A 24869-nucleotide genomic window follows, 5' to 3' on the forward strand; every position below is an offset into this window, starting at 1 on the left:
TTCCATTCCCCACTTTGGCCCATATAAACAGGTACTCATCAGCATTTAATTTCTTCTTCTTTCTAGCACTCAACACAAATGGCATACTAGGAATAAGTGTACCATATGGAACTTTAGCTAAGAATCCTGTTGTCTCAGCTATACTCCAAGTCTTCCAAGCCAAAATGTTAGCATCTGGAAATGCTTCAAGGCCACCATAATCACAGTGATTACCCCACACTACAGCTATTGTCAACCATGTACTACCTCCAAACAGAGCTTGTACATCACATGTGAAGTTAAGGCGGAGTCCTCGAAGCACATTTGGACCTCCAATCAGTTGTTGTTTATTAAACTGTCGCCCCCCCCCCCCCCCCTTCCCTCCGTGTAACGTGCTGGGCTGAATCCTTGTATTAGTGCCACTTAAAGTTCACGTCACAGCCGGATGTAGTGAAACATTTCCTCACCCAGTAGATAGTGCGCAGTGTTTCTGACCTACCTTCTTTTGTTTATTCAATATTGTCTTCTCGGTAGCTGCGTCCGTCTCACCTAAATCACACTGCAATTAAGAAGCCAGGATCCTAGGCTATGTTTTCCAAAATCAAAAGTAAGACCGTATTCATTGTGGAACACTTACGACAATCACAGTGCGATTAATTTGTTATCACACACACACACACACACACACACACACACACACACACACACACACACACACACAATATTTGTGTGACCAGGCCTCTTACACTTAATAATCGTCACATTAGGTAGTTCAAAAACTTCCAGTCTTTAACAATGTTCACAATATGCGTTAAATGTTCAAAGCCGAATACAATTACACTTTTTTGGTACCAACCAGAAAGTTTAAGCTTCTGTTTCAAGTACTGTCACATCACATTGCGGCACCGACTTGCCGCACTTTTTTCCGTGAGAATCTGACTGAGAATTAACTGAGAACTGTAATGTTCATTGTTTTCGGCTTGTTGTAGACCACGGGTAGCATCTTCATACACTGCTCTTCTGTATCCCAATGCGGAACGCAAGTGGTACGCCATCCTGCAATGTCCAAAACATAAAATAGCCTAGATAGCCACTGCCAACGGTAGTGTAAACATAGTTCGTACATACACGTACATTGCCACCTAGGTTTTTCATTAACCAACTTGTGTACAAGCCTATACTTTTGTTTACCCTGACAGGGAGACCTCACTGGACGTGAGGCCATTTCCTAGGATGGCCTACGGCTGTGTTTCTGAGAAGGACTGTGAGACATCTAATGAGGCTCTAATAAGTGTACCACAGAGGTCTATACCTTCCCTGCCTAAAATCAAAATAGCGCTGGGCACATCTTATACCGTTAGGTATAAATGCAAACTCCCTATACACTTCTCTAAACTGATTAATTAATTGTTGCAGATTTGGCTTGTAAAACCACAGTTCCTCAAGAACAATTACAGCGGCTGCGTAATTTATTTTATTCCCATAAAAGGTTAATGCAAGATCATCGATACGCTGCTGCGTAGTTGGTACGAGGAAGGTGAGGCACAGGTCATCAGGATAGTTTCGGATGTGCTCCCAATTGGCATAAAAAAATTCCAACGCAGACATGAGCTGTAACAACAGTCTTTATTCAAAACGTGACCGTTCCCTTTCTTTTACAAAATGTCATATAGACTCTATTACGTACAATAAAAGTTACATATTTAACTTCACTTTGAACAACATCATTTTTGGCAGGTTCGTTCCCTGCAATTTCAACACCAATATAAAATGGATTGACACCTTGAAATAATTTGTTCTTACATTTACACTGGTTTTCTAAATCTACCCACGATTTGACTTTCCCATGGACCTTGCCGCTGGTGGGGAGGCTTGCGTGCCTCAGCGATACAGATGGCCGTACCGTAGGTGCAACCACAACGGAGGGGTATCTGTTGAGAGGCCAGACAAACAAGTGGTTCCTGAAGAGGGGCAGCAGCCTTTTCAGTAGTTGCAGGGGCAACAGTCTGCATGATTGACTGATCTGGCCTTGTAACATAACCAAAACGGCCTTGCTGTGCTGGTACTGCGAACGGCTGAAAGCAAGGGGAAACTACAGCCGTAATTTTTCCCGAGGACATGCAGCTCTACCGTATGATTAAATGATGATGGCGTCCTCTTGGGTAAAATATTCCGGAGGTAAAATAGTCCCCCATTCGGATCTCCGGGCGGGGACTACTCAGGAGGACGTCGTTATCAGGAGAAAGAAAACTGGCGTTCTACGGATCGGAGCGTGGAATGTCAGATCCCTTAATCGGGCAGGTAGGTTAGAAAATTTAAAAAGGGAAATGGATAGGTTAAAGTTAGATATAGTGGGAATTAGTGAAGTTCGGTGGCAGGAGGAACAAGACTTTTGGTCAGGTGATTACAGGGTTATAAATACAAAATCAAATAGGGGTAATGCAGGAGTAGGTTTAATAATGAATAAAAAAATAGGAGTGCGGGTTAGCTACTACAAACAGCATAGTGAACGCATTATTGTGGCCAAGATAGACACAAAGCCCATGCCTACTACAGTAGTACAAGTTTATATGCCAACTACCTCTGCAGATGATGAAGAAATAGATGAAATGTATGACGAGATAAAAGAAATTATTCAGGTAGTGAAAGGAGACGAAAATTTAATAGTCATGGGTGACTGGAATTCGTCAGTAGGAAAAGGGAGAGAAGGAAACATAGTAGGTGAATATGGATTGGGGGGAAGGAATGAAAGAGGAAGCCGCCTTGTAGAATTTTGCACAGAGCATAACTTAATCATAGCCAACACTTGGTTCAAGAATCATAAAAGAAGGTTGTATACCTGGAAGAATCCTGGAGATACTAGTAGGTATCAGATAGATTATATAATGGTAAGACAGAGATTTAGGAACCAGGTTTTAAATTGTAAGACATTTCCTGGGGCAGATGTGGATTCTGACCACAATCTATTGGTTATGAACTGCAGATTGAAACTGAAGAAACTGCAAAAAGGTGGGAATTTAAGGAGATGGGACCTGGATAAACTGAAAGACCCAGAGGTTGTACAGAGTTTCAGGGAGAGCATAAGGGAACAATTGACAGGAATGGGGGAAAGAAATACAGTAGAAGAAGAATGGGTAGCTCTGAGGGATGAAGTAGTGAAGGCAGCAGAGGATCAAGTAGGTAAAAAGACGAGGGCTAATAGAAATCCTTGGGTAACAGAAGAAATATTGAATTTAATTGATGAAAGGAGAAAATACAAAAATGCAGTAAATGAAGCAGGCAAAAAGGAATACAGACGTCTCAAAAATGATATCGACAGGAAGTGCAAAATGGCTAAGCAGGGATGGCTAGAGGACAAATGTAAGGATGTAGAGGCTTGTCTCACTAGGGGTAAGATAGATACTGCCTACAGGAAAATTAAAGAGACCTTTGGAGAGAAGAGAACCACTTGTATGAATATCAAGAGCTCAGATGGCAACCCAGTTCTAAGCAAAGAAGGGAAGGCAGAAAGGTGGAAGGAGTATATAGAGGGTTTATACAAGGGCGATGTACTTGAGGACAATATTATGGAAATGGAAGAGGATGTAGATGAAGACGAAATGGGAGATAAGATACTGCGTGAAGAGTTTGACAGAGCACTGAAAGACCTGAGTCGAAACAAGGCCCCGGGAGTAGACAACATTCCATTTGAACTACTGATGGCCTCGGGAGAGCCAGTCCTGACAAAACTCTACCATCTGGTGAGCACGATGTATGAGACAGGCGAAATACCCTCAGACTTCAAGAAGAATATAATAATTCCAATCCCAAAGAAAGCAGGTGTTGACAGATGTGAAAATTACCGAACTATCAGTTTAATAAGTCACAGCTGCAAAATACTAACGCGAATTCTTTACAGACGAATGGAAAAACTGGTAGAAGCCGACCTCGGGGAAGATCAGTTTGGATTCCGTAGAAATGTTGGAACACGTGAGGCAATACTGACCTTACGACTTATCTTAGAAGAAAGATTAAGAAAAGGCAAACCTACGTTTCTAGCATTTGTAGACTTAGAGAAAGCTTTTGACAATGTTAACTGGAATACTCTCTTTCAAATTCTGAAGGTGGCAGGGGTAAAATACAGGGAGCGAAAGGCTATTTACAGTTTGTACAGAAACCAGATGGCAGTTATAAGAGTCGAGGGGCATGAAAGGGAAGCAGTGGTTGGGAAAGGAGTAAGACAGGGTTGTAGCCTCTCCCCGATGTTATTCAATCTGTATATTGAGCAAGCAGTAAAGGAAACAAAAGAAAAATTCGGAGTAGGTATTAAAATTCATGGAGAAGAAGTAAAAACTTTGAGGTTCGCCGATGACATTGTAATTCTGTCAGAGACAGCAAAGGACTTGGAAGAGCAGTTGAACGGAATGGACAGTGTCTTGAAAGGAGGATATAAAATGAACATCAACAAAAGCAAAACGAGGATAATGGAATGTAGTCAAATTAAGTCGGGTGATGCTGAGGGAATTAGATTAGGAAATGAGACACTTAAAGTAGTAAAGGAGTTTTGCTATTTAGGGAGTAAAATAACCGATGATGGTCGAAGTAGAGAGGATATAAAATGTAGACTGGCAATGGCAAGGAAAGCGTTTCTCAAGAAGAGGAATTTGTTAACATCGAGTATAGATTTAAGTGTCAGGAAGTCGTTTCTGAAAGTATTTGTATGGAGTGTAGCCATGTATGGAAGTGAAACATGGACGATAACTAGATTGGACAAGAAGAGAATAGAAGCTTTCGAAATGTGGTGCTACAGAAGAATGCTGAAGATAAGGTGGGTAGATCACGTAACTAATGAGGAGGTATTGAATAGGATTGGGGAGAAGAGAAGTTTGTGGCACAACTTGACTAGAAGAAGGGATCGGTTGGTAGGACATGTTCTGAGGCATCAAGGGATCACAAATTTAGCATTGGAGGGCAGTGTGGAGGGTAAAAATCGTAGAGGGAGACCAAGAGATGAATACACTAAGCAGATTCAGAAGGATGTAGGTTGCAGTAGATACTGGGAGATGAAGAAGCTTGCACAGGATAGAGTAGCATGGAGAGCTGCATCAAACCAGTCTCAGGACTGAAGACCACAACAACAACAACAATTTCAGCACTACTTTCAGGTTTACTATATTTTACGAACTTAAATGCATTACGTCTACTATATTTTCTCCATGGCACACCAGACGATTTGTCAGCTTTCAGGCTAAAAGGACCCAATTTATTACTACAAGCTAATCTAACCTTCTCCAGAGCTCCTTGATCTTCAAAAATCTTTTTATTTGCTCTATCATCTAATGTCAATCGCTCTACCCTTACATTAATTCTATATACGTACGTGACGATTTTGTTAATAATTACACCATCATATTTGTTAGCAAAGAACTTAAATTCATCTGTTATGTCATAGTGTCCATCTCCGAGAAGGTGCGCTGGCAGGCGCGACAACGGCACCTCCCATCCGTCGTTAAATCCATCTTGTGAAGATTCTTCTTCAGGCCTGTCTCCCTCTGTATTAGTACTTGTGTAATGTTCATTGTTTTGGGTTTGTTGTAGACCACGGGTAGCATCTTCATACACTCCCTATACGCTTCTCTAAACTGATTAATTAATTGTTGCAGGTTCGGCTTGTAAAACCAAAGTTCCTCTAGAACAATTACAGCAGCTGAGTAATTTATTTTATTCCCATAAAACGTCAATGCAAGATCGTCGATACGCTGCTGCGTAGTTGGTACGAGGAAGGCGAGGCGCAGGTCATCAGGATAGTTTCGGATGTGCTCCCAATTGGCATAAAAAAATTCCAATGCAGACATGAGCTGTAACAATAATCTTTATTCAAAACATGACCGTTCCCTTTCTTTTACAAAATGTCATATAGACTCTATTACGTACAATAAAAGTTACATATTTAACTTCACTTTGAACAACATCATTTTTGGCAGGTTCGTCCCCTGCAATTTCAACACCAATATAAAATGGATTAATTCCTTCAAAAAGTTTATTTTTACATTTACACTGTGACGGGGCGCCCTTCAACAATTCGTTTCAAAATAGATGCAAAAGGATGCCAACGAAGCCAATCGAATTCTTCTAACAATATAACATGGTGTAACCGTGAATCATAACCACCAAATCCGAATTCGGAACAAAATGGCATATAGACATGTTGCCTGCGCGACAGAACTTTTTCAACTAGAGTGGATTTGCCAATGTTTGTGTCTCCATATAAGTACAATTGCTTCTTACGTACCATTTTGGACCGAAAGGCCTCATTATACCACCGGACCACACGGCCCGCCCAGCCATTATACGTGAGATGGCACTCGGTTAGGCAGCGTGCAACACACTTCTTGCTCTGAAACGATTCGAAATAATTCTCAATGAAACGAACACGAGACCAATTATTAACAAGAAAAGAGTCGGTATAGTCAATATATTCCGTATGTTCAGCCCACCGACGTAATCTAACATTGAAAGATAATGCCGATTCATTACAATTACATATTGGTTCTGCATCTGATTTTGTTATATAGATCAAGGCATTTCTTCGACTTCTACATTTTTGTACATCAAACACCCCGTTAATAGATCCAAACATAAATTCCAACCCTGTTCTTACTTCTGACAATAGTTTACTTTCCGCTAATTTCAAATATGCATGGATATGTGAACTGTTACCTTTAGCGAACAATTCTTCCGCAACACAATACTCAAGAACGTTCCAAATGGCCAACACAGTGTTAATGAAATGCTGTTTGCCACCAACAGAACTAGAATCGACTGTAAGTAGAAAGACATCGCCGCGTCTTTTATACCGGCCCCTGCTGCCGGTGTTGCAAACATCTGGAACGTGTCCAAGCCGGTCCGGCACGTCTGAACCTGCGCGCGGCCTTGAAATGGTTGCGCAATCGCCAATACGCGTACTCGGCCCACAAGTAATACTAGGTGGGCTCGAGTCGCATTCTAAAGGGGCTCCCAGTGGGGACGCACTCGCAGCGGATGATTCTCCATCTCCGAGAAGGTGCGCTGGCAGGCGCGACAACGGCACCTCCCATCCGTCGTTAAATCCACCTTGTGAAGATTCTTCTTCAGGCCTGTCTCCCTCTGTATTAGTACTTGAGTAATGTTCATTGTTTTGGGTTTGTTGTAGACCACGGGTAGCATCTTCATACACTGCTCTTCTGTATCCCAATGCGGAACGCAAGTGGTACGCCATCCTGCAATGTCCAAAACATAAAATAGCCTAGATAGCCACTGCCAACGGTAATGTAAACATAGTTCGTACATACAAGTACATTGCCACCTAGGTTTTTCATTATCCAACTTGTGTACAAGCCTATACTAATACATCTGTACATCTAATGAGGTTCTAATAGGTGTACCACAGAGGTCTGTATCTACCCTGCCTAAAATCAAAATAGCGCTGCGCACATCTTATACCGTTAGGCATAAATGCAAACTCCCTATACGCTTCTCTAAACTGATTAATTAATTGTTGCAGGTTCGGCTTGTAAAACCAAAGTTCCTCTAGAACAATTACAGCAGCTGAGTAATTTATTTTATTCCCATAAAACGTCAATGCAAGATCGACGATCTTTTGCATCTATTTTGAAACGAATTGTTGAAGGGCGCCCCGTCACTGTCAATGTGAAAAACAAGCCTGGAATGACTCTTAAACATAGAGGACTTGTCATATTTGTGTCCAATGAATGTAATGTCGGCGATGAAGCTCTTATTTCACAATTACATGTAGTCCATGCTGATTGCCATATTATTCATTGTTTAAATGTTAAGGAGGAGATGGCGTCGGACACGTCGGACGTGGAAGCCGAAGCGGAGACTATATGCATATCGTCGGATGAAGACGACGAACCGGTTTCGCCGTGCACGTCCGAGGCGATGGATACGCCGACGGAACACTCTGACTAGGCCTTATTTTGGTGGAATGTGTAAATGGCGGACTGAATATACTCAGGCGGATAGTGTGAGGTTCGAATATGGAAAGATGGGAGCTACTGAGAAATATGACGAAAATGCACATAACTTTACTACACTTAAACAGTAAACTGAGAACTGCTTGAGCATTTGACTATATCTGTTAATATATTATAGTCTATAATTTCCCAGGGTTAAAATGATACTTTCTAATTGGTTTTGAAGTTAACTATTGGATTTTATTACTTAAATAACACGAGTGAGCTGTATCAGTTTAAATACACTGAACTATCTTATGCATCCGCAGTGGGAATTCCCGACTTATAACCGTGGCAGCCCTTTCGAACAATAATTTTTACTTATTCAAATTTACTTAATTCTTAACTAATGCACAATAGTTCAGACTGGAGTCATTTTACATAGAAAAATGTAGGTAGGAAAAGTATCAAAACAGATCTCGGAATTATTCAGTAGTTTGGTCAAAGAAGATAAGATGCTCACATCAATAACGACAAATCCACTACAAACAGCGTCACTGCTAACACAAAAATTTGAATCACCAGGAGGAGTTTTATGTGAAAGTTTCTTCCCTAAAGAAATGATACATAGGTTACTTTCAACAGTATGGCTTGCTTTGTTTGTGAACTGGTTACCATGGAATCCTCTTTGGCACTGAAAGTCATACAGGTTACAGATTTCAAGTCTTAGTATCTATTTAACTAATAGACTTTAGGTTAATTTAAACACTTTGCTGGAATCAGTAAAATTTAGGCTTTCTTTTGGATACAGTCTTATAGCTGAATTCGATCTATTAGCTCACTCAAATTTTGCTTAATATGTATTGCACAATATACATAATATTTCATAACTTTTAATAGGATGCATTTCCAATAAAACTAATTAGCTCATTACTTTCAGAATAGAGATTAGAATGTACTGAAATAATAGATTTTACTAGGGGAATTTTATTCAAACTATTTCCGAATTCTGTGCTATGAGGCTGTGGGCCACAGAATCTGTAGTCGGAATCTGAGTAGTGAAAATGAAAAAAAAAAAAAAAAAAAGTTCATTGCTTAACTAAGTTACTGAAGGAGTGTAAAACCAAAACAGGATAGCAGTAGGCAACCCTGCTTCATTACAGGGGGAGAATCGGTTATTTCAGGAACCATTTATTTTGAACATTTTTAACAGTCGAGGTAAACAGATGTTGAAAAAAAGTCAATACAACCGAAAACTGATTGTTTTAGTGATAATCACCATCCCCAGTGGTATGGAGTCTGCTGTCACCAATGATAGATAAGGCTGCTGTAGTTTAGGCCGGTGACTCGTGTTCTGGTTAGTTGCCCACACACCGATCTGTAGGCGCTTCTCGTGACGCAGATCTACAGCTAAGGAGGCGTGACCGCGATGTACGTGTGATCGATACGTGCGCCGCCCTGAGAGCGGTCTGTCCTCCTTCAGTCGTAGCACGCATTGTCCCGTCAGCAGACTACAGTATCGTGTGCCGTGACGTCGCGATATGCGCCGATCTCGGCCCGCCAGTTTGGCGCGCCCTCCGGTCTGTACTGTGCCGAAATATCGGAACAGCTCGTGCCCTGAACTGGAATAGTGGTGTTGGGCTTGTGGGTGACCCACCGGTGAGAGCTGCAGCCCTGGACTCTCGCGTCAGTTATCCCCGATTACAGAACTGCTGTCACTGCGGTAGGCAGTGAAAGTGTGTGTGGCACAGTGGGGCAATACCGGAGTTATCTTCCACGAGATGTTATGATACAATAATCAGAGAATGGAGTACAAATGACACGGATGCCGTTGATCCTACCGATTGACTGCCTCTGGGCTGCCTGGTCGGGATATTTATTGAATGGAGGAGAGGTTTTGCTGTGTGTTGTCATTTACAATGACTAAATCGGTCGAGTTTATTATGAGAGGTCAGCAGTCTATAGTTATGCTATGTTCACTTAATGGTTACCGTAACTGTTCTGTCAGGTCCTCGATATGCGCCATTGCTCCCTCTCCTGTGCATACATCTTAAATGTTATGGGAGTACAGAGGCAGTTTGGTACACTCTCATCTTGCACTTTATTGCCGAGCTCGTTCTCTCACCCAAAAGTGTCTATGTTGCACTCTCGGTGACACACTGCCCGTGTCGAAATGTTCGTGCCTTGCGATTGGCTTGTATTGACATGTCCCTGTGCTAAAGCATTGCTGGTTTGTGGGGACTTAAGGCACGGAATTGTAGTCGCTAGTCGTGCTTGCAACATATTTTGAAAGGTTTATACATTTCAATGCTGCACCACAAGCTACTGATTGGTCTGTAACCACAACAGCAGTTTTTGTCTACACATTCGTTGGCTTCTCCAGCTCGCAACAAAACTATTATCTTCCAACCTAACCTAGATATCGGGCTACGCTACAGATAAGCATGCCACCACAGTCACTTTTGCCCCCCCCCCTCCCCCTCCCTCACATTCATTGGTACTGCCAACTCATAACCAAACTGTTACCTTCCAACCTAACCTAGACCTCGGGCTACGCTAAAGATCAGTCTGTCGCCACAACCAGGTTTTTGTTTCAGTTCAAGCTGTGATTGTGTGTCCCAGCTTAACACTCTTGGTAATCATGAATCTCTGCAAAAATGTCTGAAAGCAGTCCAACCACAGTCCTGGAAAATTGTGACCTATTCAGGAGGTTTTGCTAGATGTGTCTTTCGCCGTATGGTTTGTTGTGGTGCAGTGGCGGAAGTACGATACTGGTACATAAAAATTTTACCCATCCAGTATAATATTAGCCCAGTATATCATGGTGGGTAGCAAGTTCATGGAAAAGGTGGTGTTGAGTCGGTGGTAAACTCAACAAATGGTATAGCATGTGGTTTTGGGTGGAAAATATCAGAATGTCTTACGTGATTTTCAAACAAAGACTTTTGTTACTTATCGAGAAGTTTTAGAGCTTCCGGTTATTATAGGTGATCGGTGTCGGTGTGTTTATACGATGATGACCGTAATACGGCTGACATTAAAAATATCACTGACTGCTCAATGGGAATACTTCGTAAGTTCCCATTCAGCAAAGGTTACAAGCACTCTCCGTGATCTATATATATATATGTTACAAGTCAGTGTACTTTTATGATGTTGCCAAGAAAGAGAGAGAATCAGTTTTGTCAAAATGATCAAGTTGAACAGCATAAGCCTGTGTTTTGATATAGTTAATTTTGTTATCCACCCAGCCTGCACAATGCAATTCATATTTGCTTAACTAGGGGTAGTCAACCTTTTTCACCTACCACCTACTCTTGTGTCTCTGTTAGTGGTAATTATTTTAAACCACATACCAATTCCACAGTAAAGGTTAAAAAAAATAGGGAAGTAACTTTACTTTACAAAATTTATAAAGCAGAATTACAAGAAGTTAAAGCATATAGTAATAATAATTACTTACCATATACTTTATCAAAATTTTATGAAAATCAAAAGTGGGTGGTAGGGACCAGGTTGACTACCCCTGGCTTAAAACTTGAAACAACAATTTAGATGTTCCCTTCTAGGTTTCTAAGGGCAAACATGTTTATTCTGAAAGAGATGTAAGATGGTTTGTGAGTAGCTTTCTAAAACGCTGCTACAAGAAAATTTAGTGGGCTGCAACCTCTTTAACGGAATCTTCGAACGAGGTTTCGTTAGACGTCATCTGGTGGTGCAAGAAGAAAAGTGCCGAGAAGAGGGCCACTAACGTAGGGTTTCGCTGAATTGTCGCCCGTACGTAAGTCTTACGTATCCACAGGGAAAAAGGGGGGATTTTGAGAGTGAAGCAGACTTGCCTGGCAGTCGAGGGAACTGGTTCGGTCAGAGAGAAAACTCGTTTCAGTGGCGCACTTCGCAGTGGAGGGGTGCCAGAAAGGTCAGGGACGGAATGGTGATAAATCTGCCCGGTACTCCTGGCGCTCACCGAACTTCTGCCGCACTGAGTACAGTCGGCTGCAGACAGTAATCCGGGTGCCGATATTGGGGGGACGAACTGGGCGTCTGGCACCAGATTTCGCACAGCCGCAGCCGAGGAAAGTCCCTCGAGGAAACGCAGCTCGGGAAGGTGACGCGGAAGGTAGAGTAGCATTTCTCTCGTCAAACGGGCTGCGGGAAAACACGGAAACTGGACGCGGATGTGAAATCTCTCCGTCAACACGAACTCCGGCGAGGTTCGGCAGCAGACATCGTGAACCGCGTGGCGTCACGCCGGACGAGCTACCGAGAGCTGGGGCAGGAGACGTCGCCTCGTCAAAGTGGGAGCAGAGACCGGTCCGGTGACGTGGTGCCCGGGAAGTGTGGCAGTCGTAGGGCTACCTGCGGCAGGAGTGACCGGCGACGGTGCAGGAGAGACGTCGCGGTATCTCGGTCGGCAGGAGTTTCGCCGATTGCCAGTTTTCTGTCGGCGCGTAAAGTCGTCTGTTGCTAGAAGTGGAGGCAAACAGATGGAGTTGCCACAAACTGTTTCCTATAAGCAGTATATCCATTAAATTGTAAGCATTTATTGTATCGCAATTAATTACGTAGGCTGAAGCAATTACCGAGGTTTGAACAGGGTCTCCTGCTTACTAGGTAGAAGGTGCAGCAATCACTGGACCTCTCTGGCACTGTGGTTACCACAGCTATGGCGTTCTCCCCGATACAAATTCCAGTTCGTGCCTCAGTCCATTGCTATTCTCCTTCTAAACTTACATCAGTATTGCAGAGGCTCTCCAATATTGGAGTAGCACCTTCGCAATGAGTGAAATGGAGTTAATACTGTGAAATGGGGTTAATACTGCCTGTGCTACCTGTGGCATAGGTGACGTGTTAATCGTATACAGTTGATGTTCCAGAGACATATTGGACAATAATGACGTAGGCTGAAGCAACGAATCAAAATTTGTACCGGCGTCTCCCGCTTACTAGGCGGATGTGCTAATGACTGCACCACACCGGCACTGTGGCTAACACACCTGCACGGACTACCGTAGTACATCTCTCTCCCTGACACAGTTTCCAATTCACGCCTCAGCCCATATTGGGGACTGGATGTTTGTGTTGTCACCATCATCATCATCTTTTGTGACAGTAACTGGATTGGATTGTGAATAAAAAATGGACCGTGTAAAGATTAGGACTTTGTACGGGTGCTGATGACCGCGCAGTTGAACGCCCCACAAACCGAACGTCACCATCGTCAGCTCGTTGCTATTCCCCTTCTGATGTCTCAGGAACATCGACTGTGTATGATAATATATCACCTGTGCTAGAGGTACAGGCAGGATTAACCCCATTTCACTCATTACTAAGATGCTATTCCAATATTGGAGAGCCACTGCAATACTTGTGCAAGTTTAGAAGATGAATAGATTATTGTAAATAAATGGTGGGGCTCAGGAACATCAATCGTATATGTATTTTAGTTTTGTGTAGCCTTAACCCTTTGTAGTGGCTCTGAATATGACGGATTTGTACCTAGGTGCCACATCAGTACTAGTGGATCTCTGCAAACCATTTCCTTTGGGAATATATCGATGTCTCAGCAGGTTTGGGAAACTGAGCTTTCTGTGCCTGGACGGTAGAGATCCAAAAGTGTCTCCTAAAACCACTTTCCGGTCCCTCGTATGCGGACTTTGCTCTTTAGAGCCAATTTACGAGTCTGCCCTCGACTGTATGTGGCAATGCCACAGTGCTCGGTAGGAAAGGGTTCGCCAGGAGAAAATGCAGTTATCGACCGGTTTTTGTTTCCCTTAAATTCCCTAGATATTCATTTTAACCCTTTGTTGCTTGAACTATCAAAAACACAACTTTTTTCAAGCTTTTTATGGAGCACAGCAGTTAAGAGCAATAAGATAACATTGAACGTTTTTCAGAATTTTTATCTTATTGTTTTTACTTTTTACGAAAAACAGGATGCTTGAGGATAGACACAGTCTCCAAATTAGTGAATATTAGGGAGGTAATTATATAGAGTTACTAGGTGCAATTTCCAGCAGAGAGATACTCCACAAAATGAACATTTTCAGTTTGGTCTTGATTGAAGCTTTCTTTTACTCCGCCTCCCTGTATTCTGCAATAGTGACAAAGTGAACACCATTATTTCCCAAGCTTATATCATGTGAGTCAGTGTATTTTAATCTCTTCCTTTTATTATATGTAATGCTTTCAGTCAGAATTTCTCCTGCAACTCTTGAACTGATATCCTTTGCATCAGGCCTTGAACAACACTTCCATGTAACTCACAGTGCAGTACATAAGACTTCACAAAACCTATTTCTATCGTGCCACAAAACGTGAAATCCCACTATTTTTTGGATCTTCTTCCCACTTGGTAAGCAGGGACCGGAATTTACAGAATCTGTTATTAATTAAATAAACATCTGGTTTTGGCCAAATTAGCATGTTTTTTCTGGCAGTGACGAGACCCATAAAATAATCTGATTGTGCAGTGTTACATCTTGGTAGCCGTTCTGTTTAATATTGCTGTTTCTTAAGTGTGATTGAGGAATGAAAGAAAACTGATATTATCCAACAGAAATTGTGAAATATGTACAGTGTATCCATAAATTATCTTCACAACATTAGATTTTAATACCTTTACAACTAAACTACGAGTAGAAATTAACTGATGTTTATCTCCACAGTGACAAGTTCAAATGCGTGCCTTCAAGTCCTGTAGGACTCTATTCCAGCCGTCTTTATTCATTGTTACATGAATAACACATATATGTTACAACAAAATGGTAATGTACATAGGTGTTGTTATACACGCCATTGTCCTCCACCGAGGTGGGGACTTACAGGGCGAACACCAAAAGATACTAATATTAACATATATGCAAAACAGGAAAGGAAACAAACACAAATTAAAGAGAAGAAAAGACAAAGATGAACAAAGACGGAGATTCCTCCTGTGACAGGCCCCAGGAGTCAAGGCGAAGAGAATATCCAGCAACCTATCCGACGCCGGCTCGTTCCATCAGCCTTGGCGCCGTCATATATTCGAAGATGCGGTAGCTCGTGCAGCAGCTCTGCAGTAGCCTTGTGCTTAGAACCGCCAGTTCTCGGGGTCAAAATCCAAGTGTAGAAAGGTCCCTCGCCGACGCTGGAGACCATACACCCCTCCAATTCAACGTCGCGGTGGACACTGTGACCTCCTCAACGTCTCGGTGCAGGTCGGAGATGGCACGTCTGATGGACGGCGTGTTATAGTAGGCCGCCTTCTCGGAGTGACACCAGTCGAGCCGGAGATGGTCTCCGACTACCTGGGCGTCGATCACGCGGACAATGCCGTCTTTAACCGCCACCACGTCAGGCTTGCGGATTCCCTCAGGTGTTCGGAGGTGGGGCTCCACAGACACATTGAAGCCCCTCTGCGCGAGTCCACAGGCGACGTAACGCACGATCGCGTAGGACTCTATTCCAGCCGTCTTTATTCATTATTCATGAATAATACATATATGTTACAAAATGGTGATGTACACAGGTGTTATTGTATACGCCATTGTCCACCACCGAGGTGGGGACTTACAGGGCGAACACCAAAAGATAATAATAAAAAATTAACATATATGCAAGAAAAGAAATGAAAGAAACAAACACAAATTAAAGGAAGAAAGACAAGAAGAACAAAGACGGTGATTCCTCCTGTGATAGGCCCCAGGAGTCAAGGCGAAGAGAATATCCAGCAACCTATCCGACGCCGGCTCGTTCCATCAGCCTTTGCACCGTCATATACTCGAAGATGCGATAGCTCGTGCAGCAGCTCTGCAGTACTCTTGTGCTCAAGACCGCCAGTTCTCGGGGTCGGAATCCAAGTGTGGAGAGGTCCCTCGCCGACGCTGGAGACCATACACCCCTCCAATTCAATGTCGCGGTGGACACTGTAACCTCCTCAACGTCTCGGTGCAGGTCGGAGATGGCACGTCTGATGGACGGCGTGTTGTAGTAGGCCGCCTTCTCGGAGTGACACCAGTCGAGCCGGAGATGGTCTCCGACTACCTGGGCGTCGATCACGCGGGCGATGCCGTCTTTAACTGCCACCACGTCAGGCTTGCGGATTCCCTCAGGTGTTCGGAGGTGGGGCTCCACAGAAACATTGAAGCCCCTCTGCGCGAGTCCACGGGCGACATAGCGCACGATCGCGTCATGCCGCTTAACCCGGGACCCGTGCGTCCTAAAGCAAGCCTGTAGTACGTGGTTGGCGGTCTCCACGGCCTGGCAGCCCGCGCGGCATCTGGTGTCAGCCTCCCGCCCGCGACTGCGCCGTGCCTTCGTGGGGAAGGCGTTGATGCGGGCGCGGAGGGCGTCGATGAAGTTACGCCCAGATAGCAGTCGACTGGTGTCGGCGACCCATTGGTGTTGGCCCTTGACGGCGGCGGAAGATGACAGCGCCGCACCGTCAAAGGCAACGTGCAGGCGCGCAGCCCACATCTCTCCAACAAGCGTCGACGATTTGAGGAGGTGGCCCTCCCACATAAGATGCCGCTCCAGCACCTCAATCTCACGCTGCACCTCGTCCAGGCCTGCACCGTCGGAGGCTGGCCCTATCTTCTTCAACGCCAGGAGACGGGACCGGCGAAGTGTTGGCCCCATCCATCGGCATGATGGGATGCCGAGGCCCCCCTGGGCAACAGGAGCGTGGAAGTAGCCCAGGGGGGTGTCCGCCGGAAGGCGGAACCATCTCCTGACGGCGGCCCTGATGGTGACGTCTGCCGCTTTCAAGGCACCCACTCGGGTGCGGCTGAGGGCCAGCCCATGGTACAGGCCAGGCAGAAGTACATTGGTGAGGGCGTGGAGGCGCTGTTGCGGCTTGAGCGGAGCTCGGGAGATGACGTCAAGCTGCTCCCCCAGGTGGCATCGGGGATTAAACACGCAGCGACCAGCAGTGGAGAATTGCAGCCCCAGGTACCGGAAGGTTTCACCCACACGTAGGGCAGGCACGGTGGTGTTGCCTGCCTTGAAGGTAACCTCTGCGTCCACTTTCACCTTCTTGTCGCGCCCAGACGCGACTAAGACGAGGGTGAAACACTTCCGGGCGTTGATCTGCAGCCCCAGGTGTGCGAGGGCTGCGACGGCTGCGTCGATGAGGGACTGCAAGCCTCTCGCTGTCGATGCAAATAGCAAGACGTCATCTGCGAAGGCCGCAGCGTTTACTCTGCGACCAAAAATCCGAGCTCCGATGTGGGAGGGAAGTTGACTCAAGACATAGTCCACCGCAAAATTGAAAAGGAGGGGGGAGAGGGGGTCGCCCTAACGTACACCCCTTGACGGCTGCACGGGCACGCCCACGCCGGCGCCGCCCGCTATCACTGTTGTGCTGCCCTCGTAGCACCTCTCGACGTACTCAATAAAGCAATCCGGCACGCCATGCGCCCTCAGCACGGGCCGGAGGGCAGCATGGTCCACCGAATCGAACGCTTTAGAGACGTCGATCGACGCCACAAAAACAGAGCGACAGGAGCGGACTGCGTCGGTGAGAGCAGTGTCCGAGATGAAGGTATTTTCCAACATCCCATCCCCGGGGATGAATGCCCGCTGACGTTCGTCCACAGCACATGCACGCATCAGGCGTGACGCGAGTACCTTGTGAAAGGTCCGCGCCAGCACCGAGCAGACCGTAATGGGGCGAAAGTCAGCGGGGGATGTTGGTGCAGCCGTTTTGGGGAGAAGTGACGTCCGCGCGCGAAGCAGACGCTCGGGGAGGGTGCGGGCCAGGAGGAAGAGGTTCAAGAGTTTCACCAGGACTTCGTGCGGCAGGCGCCGCAGCTCCGCTGGAGTAAGGCCGTCCGGCCCGGCTGTCGATCCCCTGGGCGGCAAGGCAGCAGCGACCTCCTCACGTGTGACCGGCCCCCATAGGCACTCAGGAGCGACAGGCTCCGAGTGCGGGAGGAGGCGGTCACGGATGAAGCCAGCGGTGGAGATCGGCTTCTTCGTGAAAAGGTCCGCCCAGAAGTCCGGCAGACCGGGGATGTCGGGTGCGGCTGCAGCAGGGTGCCGTCCAGCAGGCCACGCACGCAACGTGCACGCGACCTACGGAAGGCGTCCTGCGTCCGCGCGTACTCCCAGCGGCGCCGCTTGCGCTTCTGCAGCGGCGGGGCGGCAGGCGGCCGCTTGGATGGTTGGCGCGGCCGCTGCGTCCCGGTGGTGTCGGCCGCGAAGTCCGCAGCTGCGTCGTCGGACGGCGCAGCGCCATCGCCCGCGTCAGGCGGCTGCGTCGCCGCTCCCCGGCGGGGCGCCGGCTCTTCCCCCCGACCGATCTCAAGTGCCTCCATGAATTCGCGGACAAGCTGCTTGTGGGCAGCTGGCCGCCGTCGGCACTTGATTGCCTCGAGCGTTCGGTCGGGGAACAACCTGATCAGCTCTTGCTTGACAAAGAAGAACCGTGCGTCCCTCTCAAGGAACAGTTCCGCCTCCGCTTTGGCGAGCGATAGGACTTCTTCTTCCGTCCACCTCGCGCGGTGCCTCTCCGTGACGATCTCCGCGTTGGCGGCCGCCGGATGTTGGCGGCGGCGGTGGACCCCGAGACCGTTTTTGGTGGTAAATGTGCGGTGGCACTCACTGCAGGCAAAAGAAGCAACACAAACTATCGCATCTTCGTCACGGCCGGTTGGCCGGATAGGTGCTGGGGTAGCTGGGGTGGCACCTTCAGCGGAAGGGCCACCATTTCTTCTTTCTTGTGTGCTGCCCCCAACTATAAAGGGATAATGCGAGGGGGGGCTGGTAACCCCCCCCAAGCCCCTGGTGCGGTCTTCCACTCTGCGAAATCAGCGGGCCCACGTGAAGGGGAGAAGACCGCAGGAGAGGAGAGGCTAAGAGGGCTAGGCCCATGTATTGCGCATCACTCACCCAGTAGCTACAACCCAAGGAAGGCACCTCGCCGCAGCAGCACGACTACATCAAGACCGCGCTTCGAAAAGCCGAGTCCGGATGCTGCCACACCGCCGCAACTTGGCCACCTTAAGAGAGTCATAGTTACTCTAAGCTTAGTTCGGTACACCAGATCCTTTACAAAACCCCACAGGAAAAACTCTAGTGGTGCGAGGTCAGGGGGTCATCGTGGCCATCGAATTGGACCGTCTCGTCCGATCCACCTATCCAGAAACTTTTTGTCTAGAAACTGATGGACACTTAGAGACCAGTGAGGTGGTGCCCCATTCTGCTTGAATATGACATCAGATTGAAGGTGTCCCAATTGTGGCACAGTAAACCCTCGTAAGACATCCTCGTAAAGACTACTGTTGATGGCATACTCGATGAAAGAGAGCAGACTAGTGATGCAGTTGTTCATCAGCCCACACCTAACATTGACCCTCAGACTGTGTCTTTCCATTTTTCATGTAACATAAGGAAGCTGTGAATGTTATGACAGCTCAGTTCGCCGGATACACAAAACGTTGCCTCACTGGAAAAACAAATCTTTACCAAAAAGTCACTGTTTGTGTGAATCTTGCCTAACATATCCACTGCAAACTGTTTGTGCTGAGATTTGCCTATTGGCTTTGATGCCCGAAGCAGCTGCACTTTGTAGAGGTATAGCCGTAACCTCTTATGCAAGACATTGTGCACTGTTGATCGTCTCATTTCCAACTCTGGCTGCTGTAATCACGGAGTTTGCTAACGCCTATCATACCTTGTTCACATTTGTGTTTGAAACAGATGGTTGACCTGTCCCTTTTCTATTGAAAACACTATCAGTTTGCGTAAATGAGGTATGCCAAGCCCGAGCAGTTTATCAGGATGGTAGTTGCCTTCCATACCGTTTTAAACGTTTCATTATATTCGGGTATCAGAAACCATCTGTGTGAACCAAGCCACACAGTTTGATTGTGTCTCCACATTTTAGCGGGTTTTCAAGTTCAGTTTTGCATCCAAATTTTTATCTGGAAGGTAAAACAAAAAAAAAAGAAAAAGGAATCATTTTGATTGTGTTTCCACATTTTAGCAGGTTTTCAAGTTCAGTTTTGCATCAAAATTTTAATCTGGAAGGTAAAAAAACGAAAAAGAAAGCATTTTGATTGAGTTTCCACATTTTAGCAGGTTTTCAAGTTCAGTTTTGCATCAAAATTTTAATCTGGAAGGTAAAAAAAAGAAAAAGAAAACATTTTGATTGTGTTTCCACATTTTAGCAGGTTTTCAAGTTCAGTTTTGCATCAAAATTTTAATCTGGAAGGTAAAAAAACGAAAAAGAAAGCATTTTGATTGTGTTTCGACATTTTAGCAGGTTTTCAGGTTCAGTTTTGCATCAAAATTTTAATCTGAAAGGTAAAAAAAAAAAGAAAAAAGAAAAGAAAAGAAAACATTTTGGTTGTGTTTCCACATTTTAGCAGGTTTTCAGGTTCAGTTTTGCGTCAAAATTTTAATCTGGAAGGGGGTGGGGGTGGGGGGGAAGAAACTGCATGAGATATCTTATCAAATGTTGAAAACAGCTTGTTAATATCTAGTATAATTTCAGTTATTAAAATCTTAAGTTGTATAGATTATTTATAGGCTTTCTGTATTTTGATTGCTCAAAAGATTAGAAACTTCAGTAATAGTTTCATTAAGATTTCACCAATTTCTGTTGCTAAAACAAACATTTCATGTTCACTTTCACTCCGCATGGCCTTAAATACATTGATCACATCACGGTGTATGGAAAATGCAGAAGTGCCTCAATTTGAGAGTCTTTCCCACTGTTCAAAATGACATTTCTAGGATAAAATAACTCTGCCAAACCCTCAAATTTCTTACAGTTGGGGTCCTAGGTTCCGAATGCTGCAAGTTTACTTATCGCAGAATTAGCTGCCTTAAAAAAGACGTCTTTACAAGCAGCTTGCCTCAAAACAGTTAAAGTTTACAGTGCATATTTAATTGAATCTGAGTGTTGTCCTTCACACATATCTGCATGTTTAATGCTAGATTGTTTAATTTACAGCGTGTGACATGTTGGATGTTTTTATCCCTTGTTAGTAGATCCAAAAATTGTCTGGAGTGATCACTAACAAACACCATGTGTGTGCGAGTTCTGTTAACATCTCTCAGTGTCTTTATTTTATATAAAAAAATCATACCAGTATTTATGTATAAAAAAATTAAAGCTGCTGTTTCTGGTGTCTCTCATAACTGGCAGCTGGAAAAAAACTGATATCATCATGGAAGCAACTTTTCAAATAAGATACAGGTTCAAACCAGCTGTTCCAATGAGTTAACAACAGATATTTTAAAAAAGCATGGCTTGTTTTACATTTCCACTGTTAGACTTTAAAAACTGAATGTATTTATTTTTGTGCTTCCGGGTGTTTAAGAAAGCTGACTTTGCCATTGTCACAACTTTGTTTAAGTTGAACATAACTGTTATCCAGCACTTGCTGACCAAACTGGGCTTGTGTGCATAACATAGTATGTGCATTAGTTGATCACCAATTATGATTTTTAAAGTTTTGTGACATAGTGTCATATATGAAGCCCTGTCACTTACTAATCCCTGTACCCTGTACTGCTTCATACAGAACTTTGTGATTACTTAATGCCCCTAATATTAGTCAAAAGCAATTTGTCGCATCACCTGAGGAACTTTACTGCAGTAGGGAAGTAATTTGGGGTCTTCCAAGTCTGGCACTTGAAACGGGGCAATGAAAATGCAGCATCCTATCTTGCCTGTGGTTTCATCATACAAGATGTTTATTTTTCTCCCAGCTACAGCTTCATTTGTGCACTTTCTTTTGAGAGAGGCAATTTTTAGAAATAATAGGAAAAAAAATTATCATACAATGTGAGATCAACAAGTAGTGTAGGACTGAGTTTATTGCATATATCGATACAAATCCTTACGTGTCTTCAGAGTAGATTACTTGTGCTTAAACACAGAGTGTAATGTGTCTGTCAGTCCACAAACATCTCCGGAAGTCGTCAGCTGAAATACTGTCGAGAACCTTCGTTACGGCCACTCGTACATCTTTGACGGAGTAACACCGTTGTTCCTTCACGTCCTGTTTCAGGTGAGAGAAGAGAAAGAAGTTTGTCAGAGCCACGTCTGAAAAGTAGGCAGGGTGCGGCAACATTATACTGAACCTTCTGCTCCCGCACCAGTTGTGCAGTGTGGCACAGTGCATATCACGGTGGAGCTTCCGGTCGCACGCGGTTGACTCGTTTTCACAACCTCTCGAGCACTTCTGTGTCAAACTGTGCGTTCGCGGTTTGCCCAGAGCGTACAGACTCCGTGTGGATGATTCCACATTGATCAAAAAAGACCAGAAGCGAGGTTTTCATCCTGGACTTGCTCATCCGGGCCTCCTTTGGATGAGGAGACGCATTCGTGTGTCATTCTGAACTTTGTGGCAATTCTCTCCACATGGTATAGGAAACACCAAATTTTGTCTCCGGTAACTACGTTATTGAGAAAATGTAGGTTTTTTTCTAACACGGCTAAGAATTTTTGTTGAAATTTGTACACAGTTCGCTTTTTGTTCGTGTCAAGAATCTTGACGCACACTTCGCACAAATTGTCCTTGTCGCCAAATCTCGTGTAACGACAATTTGAGTGGTTCTGTAAGAAAAGGTTACTAACTATTCACTAATCAGACAAATCGATAGCCGGTGACCGAAGTCCAGAAGTTGTTTCACTTTTGTCGATATTGACAGGTGACGGACATGTCGGACGTCTGTGACGAGCTGCCTTCTGTCCCCGAACAACTTGTGCCACTCAAAAACATTCGAGCGGCTCGCAGCAGCTCTGCTGTAGGCCCATTCGAGTGTATCGAAGGTTTCCGTCACGGGTTTTTACAATTTTGTAGCAAAACTTAACGGCATAGCACTGCTCGAAATTCTGTTCTGTGTTGCGTGTGATGACACTACTTCACAGCAACTGTGGAAGGTTGCACTTTGTCCGTGGATTGATACAAACTGATTAAAAGCTGGCTTTGAAACAATTAAAGTCTCTGAAGGAGACACAGCAACATTGGACCGACTCCTTGACAAAATATCCAAACATGGGTTTAAACGATTAGCACAGCTTGTAGATCGTGTCTCCCTACTTTCATTATCTTTAGAATCATAATGTGGATACAACATAGTATGAACATTAAAGCCATACATAGTGATAACTGCTTTACTACACAAAACACGATCATAATGACATTGAAACATTTTTAAAAAATCATCATGAGTAACTGGTTTAAGATTATTAGTGTTTTTAAAAACTTCGTCATATGATCCACCTCCATAAGTAAAAGTTAACAGTATGATACATAGTCCATTTTCCAATTGCCATAGGCAGAACAGGCATCCTCCACAGCTTCATTAAGCGGCGATTCTTGTGACGAATTTGTCTCGCCTTCCCTTTCTTAAGTATCCGAGGAAGATACTTCCTCTTCATTCGCCTCATCCTCAGACGACGGCGATATGTCAATAACTTTGCCTTCAATCTTCCACTTCGGCGAAGCCGGCGGCTCCATCTTGACCGGCGAGCGCACCTTGCAATGAGTAATATGACAGTTAGCTCGTACAATATGTGCACGGCTTAAAAAAGCCTCGTCAGTGACAGCTAACTCATTGCTAACAAATATTACTAAGCCTTTATGAACAATTTCTTTAGGCTGTGCACTCTTAACATTAACAGAAACTGGACGGCCTTCCATTATTCTTTTCCAAATGAAATTGAAGGACCGCCACTTCTCCCACTCAAATTCCTCAAACAAAATTACTTGGCAACGATCACTATAAGCACCAAAGCCAAAATTATCAGGAAAAGGCAAAAACACTTCATAACGCTTTATAAGAGCATCAACTAAAGTACTCTTCCCCACATTAGTATCACCATATAAGTACAATTGATTCTTTCTTACCTGCGAAGACTGTATCGCATTATTATACCAATCAATCACTTCTTTAGCCCAACCACAATATGGGTAGTCAAAGGGCTTAAATGTGTTAACAGCCTTCTGTTTCTGCTTAAAGGCAGACAGAAACTTCTCTATGTAAGACAACCGATGATAATTCTGGCAAACAAAAGGAGAACAATAATCAATCAGAGATGTTTTTTCAGCAAATCGATGCAACTGGTAATAAAAGTGCAAGCGACTGCTATTGACATTCGTTAAAGCGTAACCGTCCTCCTTAGTTATGTAACAAAGCCATGCGCGTTCATTACGAATCGTCTGTACATCCGACATTGTGTTTGCACCAAAACGACATATATAACGTGCACGAACTTCATTCAAATAAATTGGAGGATCTACCTTAATAAAGGCATGTATATGCTTACCCTCCGCAGAATGAAATTCCTCCTCTGCGACACAATATTCCACAACGTTAAACTCACTCTGTAAGAACTCTAAGAACAGCTCCTTACAGTCCACGACCTCAGAAGCAACTGTAATGCCGAACTTAGTAGTAGGCACGCAGCGCTTGACCTTATCGCGGCTTCCGGCCGGCCTGCCTCGCCTCGGCGCTGCCCGTGCAACCGCAGCATCCGGCCTCCGCGCTATCTCAGTTGTGGCGCAAGCTACCGAATGTGAATTTTCAAGCAACACGGGCCTAGTAATACTCGAGGAACGTAGAATAAAAAAGGTATGCCAGATTGGCTTAGTGCGCTCTCATTGGTCAGCGACCTGTTACGTCACCCGGCAGCCAGGCGGCAGCAGTCTCCGTTTGTAGAATATGAGAGATTGCGAAATAATTGTTTTCACGTGTCTTCTCTTCTCATATAACTTAAAGTTTCGCGCTCACAGGGTTGAACACACTTCATGTTAATATTTTATACAAGGTCCGGCAGAAAAACCTCCCCTTTAAGGAAAGCTAATAAAAACAAAACCAAATAAGGTAGAACAATTTTATTTATACTAAATAAAAGTACATATTATGCCATTTTAGAAAATACTCTTATGGTCTTACTTTTTAAATAAAACATCCCTTAAATGGCTTCCTGCACTGTCGACACACTGATTGAGTCTT

The sequence above is a fragment of the Schistocerca cancellata genome, chromosome 11 (assembly GCF_023864275.1).
Source record: "Schistocerca cancellata isolate TAMUIC-IGC-003103 chromosome 11, iqSchCanc2.1, whole genome shotgun sequence".
Taxonomy (NCBI): domain Eukaryota; kingdom Metazoa; phylum Arthropoda; class Insecta; order Orthoptera; family Acrididae; genus Schistocerca; species Schistocerca cancellata.